The sequence below is a fragment of the Primulina eburnea genome, chromosome 1, assembly GCF_022965805.1.
Source record: "Primulina eburnea isolate SZY01 chromosome 1, ASM2296580v1, whole genome shotgun sequence".
NCBI classification, from domain to species: Eukaryota; Viridiplantae; Streptophyta; class Magnoliopsida; order Lamiales; family Gesneriaceae; genus Primulina; species Primulina eburnea.
In genome coordinates, this window is record NC_133101.1 from 9370081 (window position 1) to 9375997 (window position 5917).

General features: G+C 43.4%; 1 non-coding gene across 1 annotated transcript; it reads left to right on the forward strand.

The window, feature by feature from the left end:
• The first annotated feature begins 1950 nt into the window (after positions 1-1950).
• Positions 1951-2058, forward strand: LOC140815132 (small nucleolar RNA R71). Its single transcript, XR_012114269.1, has one exon. It is a non-coding gene; the product is annotated as a small nucleolar RNA R71 (small nucleolar RNA).
• Positions 2059-5917: the final 3859 nt, after the last annotated feature.

Below are 5917 nucleotides of genomic sequence, written 5' to 3' on the forward strand. Positions count from 1 at the left end.
AGAACTAAAATTTGGGTTGCCTCCCAAAAGCGCAATTTTTTTAAGTCGTTATGCTCGACATTCATTCTTTCTTGTTGCTCATGGTGGTTCATAGATGGTCACTTTGTCCACTTTATCACGCTTGAATATTTTCATAGCAAATTTCAGCATGTGCATGTTTTCTTTGAATTTCTTGGAAATCTCTGTCCCTTGGATATTTCCTCCTTTTTTCATGAGTACATGCTTGGGTCGATATGGAGGGAGTCTTCGCTCAATTTTAGATATCTGTGAATCAGAGAGAGAAAATCTAGTATTAGAATTTTCAACATGTCTTTCAATAATCTCCTCTAAATCATTCTTATCCACAAATTTTGAATTTTCTTGTGACAAGTGATTAGCGATATCAAGAGTATTAATAGTGCTTTCACTAAGAGGATATTTCATGGTATCATAAATATTAAACTTTGCAATCTCACCATCAAATTCCATAGTAAGGGTACCACTATTAACATCTAGGACGGACTTTGAAGTTTTAAAAAATGGTCTTCCTAGTAAAATTTGACTGTTTAAATCATCATTTTCCATGTCAAGCACATAAAAGTCAGCAGGAAAAACCAAATTTTCAACTTTCACAAGAACATCTTCAATAACACCTCTAGGATAAACAGTGGACCTATCAGCCAACTGGATCACAATGTCGGTTTCAGTCAGAGGTCCAAGTTTTAAATAATTATAAACAGAATCAGGCATGACATTGATAGAAGCACCCAAATCCAACATAGCCTTTTCAAGTCTAGTATCGCCAATAATACAAGGGATAGAAAACATACCTGGATCACTGCATTTGATAGGAAGAATTTTTTGAATGACAGCAGAAACATGTTCTCCTACCTTTTCCCTTTTACACCCCTTCAACTTATGTCTCTTTTTTGTATTACACAACTCTTTTAAAATTTTAGCACAACGAGGTATTGGTTTAATAGCATCTAGTGAAGGAATATTTACCTCACCTCTACAAAGAGTGTCATTCAACTCCTTAATACTTTCACATTTCCTGTTCAATGCAAGAGGGAATGGGGGAATAGGTTTATACTCAAATAGAGGAGAAAACTTACCTTTCGGAGCATCATCTTGATTGATTATTTTATCCTCAGCTTTTATCTCATTCTCTTCCTTTTGTTTGATTGATGCTTGTACCCCAATTTCTTGAACATCCAATTCTTTACAATTTCTCAAAGTAATTGCACTCACATTCTCTCTTGGATTCACCACTGTCTGAGAAGGTTTATTACCTAAATTTTGTGCTTCCAACTTGTGAATTGAGGTCGCCAACTGTCCCACTTGAGTGCTCAAATTCTGAATGCTAGCCCTCGTTTCCTGTTGAAATTTTTGAGTGTTTTCAGCTAAGGCCTTTACAATTTCGTCTAGAGACATACCTGAGTTGGGTGCTTGTTCTGGTGCGCGTTGTTTGTTCCAATTCTGCTGTGGATATCCCTGTTGGCCTCCTTGATTCTTATAGCTGAAATTTGGATGATCCCGCCATCCTGGATTGTAGCTATTAGAATATGGGTCATATCGATGCTGGGGCTGCCCAGGAAATCCACCGATTGCATTAACCTGCTGCGTTGGATCTTCCTGTAATGTAGGGCACGTGTCTGTAGGATGTCCCACCATAGCACATACGCCACAAGCTTTTACCTGTTGCACCTGTCCTGCAACCAATTTTTCCAAAAGAGATGTCAAAGAATCTAACCTTTGATCGATAGGAGTAACACTTACCTCATTGACTTGTCGTGGAGGGTTGTCTTGCCTAGTACCAAACTGTTGTGCATTGGCGGCCATGTTGGAGATTAGAGCTCGTGCCTCTTGAGGCGTTTTGTTTACCAATGCACCTCCACTTGCAGCATCAATCATGTTCCTATCAAAAAGTGAGAGACCCTCGTAGAAATATTGGACTAGGAGCTGTTCTGGAATCTGATGTTGAGGGCAACTAGCACACAATTGCTTGAATCTCTCCCAATACTCATACAACGTTTCCTCATGCAGCTGTCTAATCACACAAATGTCTTTTCTAATATTTGCTGCTCGTGAAGCTGGGAAGTGTAGTGACCCGTTCCAGAATCACCTACTAGTTGAGAACTAAGCATGCAATTAACTTAATTAATAAAAAATCAGAGATAACAGCGGAAATATGGTTAACAACAATAGTTTATACAACCCAATCGAAATCCAAAATACTCAACTAACTGAAAGTATCTGCTACAATCATATCAAATCATATGGAAAACACTGAAAACTAAACCAACCAGCTACTCAATGTCCTCCTCCTGCTCCTCCTGAGCCATCCAACCTGAGGCCTGCCCCGTGGAAATGGGGTGTCCAAGATAAACAAAACCGAGGACGTGAGCGATAAGAACGCCCAGTACAAAAGCATGAGTATACAAACCTATATGAAATGCACATGCTATGATATGATACCAGGGTAGTCAAGAAACAGGAGTCACAAAAGATCTCAAAATGCTCAGTCTAGAGGCGCCAAGTGGATAGTGCCGCGCGGTCCTACCTCTGGGTCACTGCATCCACTGCAAGAACAGACGTGGACCTAAAATGTCCCGGACCACCGAAGCCCTCCCGACCCGTCGGCCACTGTGTACTCTCGGTGTCCATGCGTCCACAAGACAAGACAGGGCTGAGCGGCCCCACAAGATATAGCTTATCTCGAAAGAGATACAGCTCAACAGTAAAGGCTATCTCGAAGGAGATACGGCTCAACATGAAATGCAACGTGCAGTAATAAACGTGACATAATAGCATGCATCATATGACATATATCAATGCACCACATAATCATGCAACACATATAAGAATGTATACTCAACCAGGATATCTCGGATAGTACTTTCGTACCTCAAACCAGCAGATCCTAACAATCAGTCCTAGACTCACGCCTGCGTCCGCAGTCAGCCCACTGGTGCCGCTAGCTCCAAACTAGAGCACAGCTCCGCTACAACACTAGTAGCTCCCCGCTAGTGCCCGAACCTCGGAAAAAGACTAGAATCTCACATAAACGACTGAAATGCTATGGAACTCTCTGAATTGGCGAGTCACAAATGAAGCCTCGCGCCTCTATTTATAGCCAATGTTCGGACGATCCGAACCATTTCGGAAGCTCCGATCCGGCACACTTCGGACGGTCCGAACTCTGATCGGACGATCCGATCCTTGCATGACTTCCACGAGTACAGCCACCTGTCTCGGACGATCCGAACCCCAATCGGATGATCCGAACCTTACCACGTGTCCAGAACCCTTCCACGTGTCCAGCCACCTGTCCCGGACGGTCCGACACTGGCTCGGACGATCCGAACTCATCGGACGATCCGAACTCATCGGACGATCCGAACTTGTTCGGTCCTTCCGATCCCACCGAAAATATAATTAATCCGATAATTAACTCAAATTAGGAATCGGGTTACTACATTCTCCCCCCCTTAAAAGATTTCGTCCTCGAAATCAAGTTTATAGGATGAACAAAACTGAAATAACAACATTGTTATTACATCTCAATTGTTGCCAAACACAACTGATAATTGGATTACAACGGAAAACATACATACATCCATAGTACAACTACAGTACAACTCAAAAGAGCTCTGGATGCTCCGAACGCATACGACTCTCTAGCTCCCAAGTGGCTTCTTCAGTGCCTCTACGCTGCCACTGAACTAAGATAAGAGGTATGATCTTATTCCGCAACACCTTATCTTTGCGATCGAGAATCTGAACTGGTCGCTCCACGTAAGACAAATCCGATTCAAGTTGAACTTCAGATGGATGTAAAATATGTGATTCATCTGCCACATATCGTCGCAAAAGGGATACGTGAAACACGTCATGAATCCCAGACAGATACGGAGGTAATGCTAACCTGTAAGCCAAATCTCCCACACATTCCAGAATCTCAAAAGGACCAATAAATCTCGGAGATAGCTTACCCTTGAGACCGAATCTCAAAATCCTGCGAAAAGGCGAAACTCGGAGAAACACTTTCTCCCCTGGCTGAAAATAAAGAGGTCGCCGCTTAGTGTTCGCATAACTAGCCTGTCGATCCTGGGCAATCTTATTCCGCTTCTTGATTATTGCAACTTTATCAATAGCCTGCTGGACTAATTCCGGTCCCTCAACATGTCGTTCCCCAACTTCATCCCAGAATAATGGAGTACGACAATGCCGCCCATACAACGCCTCAAATGGTGCCATACCAATACTACGATGGTAGCTGTTGTTGTACGCGAACTCAATCAAAGGCAAATGATCCTGCCAAGCGGGTCCGAAATCCATAACACAAGCTCGCAACATATCCTCAAGCGTACGGATAGTCCTCTCTGACTGACCGTCAGTCTCCGGATGATAAGCAGTACTCAGACTCAGTGAAGTGCCCAATGCTGACTGGAAACTACCCCAAAATCGTGAGGTAAAACGAGGATCCCTGTCACTAACAATACTGACTGGCACTCCATGCAAACGTACAATCTCTTGAATGTACAAGCGAGCCATCCGATCGAAAGTGAAGTCACGGTTATAAGGCAGAAAATGAGCAGACTTGGTGAGTCGATCCACCACTACCCAAATAGCATCACTATTCCTCGAAGACAATGGCAAGTGAGTAATGAAATCCATCGTGATATGCTCCCACTTCCATTCAGGAATAGGTAGATTCAACAATAATCCTCCAGGTCGACGGTGCTCTGCCTTAACCTGCTGACAAACAAGACACTTGGAAACAAACTGATAAACACTGCGCTTCATCCCTTTCCACCAAAATCGTGTCCTCAAGTCTTTATACATCTTATTGCTTCCTGGATGGACACTCAACTTGCTTCGATGAGCCTGAGACAAGATCTCTTCCCTCAAATTATCATCCTCTGGTACTACAACCCGATTAGACAAACATAGAAGACCATTAGACTGATAATGGAAACCGCTATCTCCACCCGCTAACCGAGCTAATCTCTGAGTCTTCAGATCAGACATCTGAGCATCTCGAATCCGAGCGAACAAAGCTGGCTCAGATAAAATGGTAGCAACACGAATGCTCTTCATACTGTGAGAATAAATCAAGATATCGTCGATGAAAACCACAACGAACTGATCTAGAAAATCACGAAAGACTCGGTTCATCAGATCCATGAACACCGCTGGCGCATTCGTCAATCCGAATGGCATAACTAGAAACTCGTAATGCCCGTAACGAGTACGAAATGCAGTCTTGGAAATATCATCATCTCTGACTCTCATCTGATGATAACCCGATCGCAAGTCAATCTTGGAGTAAACAGAGGTACCCTGAAGCTGATCGAACAAGTCATCGATACGAGGTAATGGATACTTGTTTTTGATCGTCACACGATTCAGCTGGCGATAATCAATACACAATCGCATCGATCCATCCTTCTTCTTGACAAACAAAACTGGAGCTCCCCAAGGTGAAACACTCGGGCGAATATAACCTTTATCAAGAAGATCCTGCAATTGCTGCTTCAGTTCCCTCATCTCTGACGGCGCAAGACGATAAGGGGCACGAGAAATCGGTGCAGTCCCTGGCATTAACTCAATGCCAAACTCCACCTCTCTAACCGGAGGAAAACCAGGAATCTCCTCTGGAAAAACATCAGGAAATTCACAAACCACTGGAATATCCTCTATACCAACACTACCTGTGGACGTATCAATCGCATAGATGAGGTAGCCTTCCCCGCCCGCCTCTAAAGCACGACAGGCTTTCAGAGCAGATACCACTGGCATCGGAGGTCGCGCTCCCTCACCATAGAAAAACCAACTAGAGCTCTCAGTCGTACGGAACTGAACAAGCTTCTGGTAACAATCCACAGTAGCTCGGTAGGTAGTCAAAATGTCTATACCCAAAATACAATCAAAG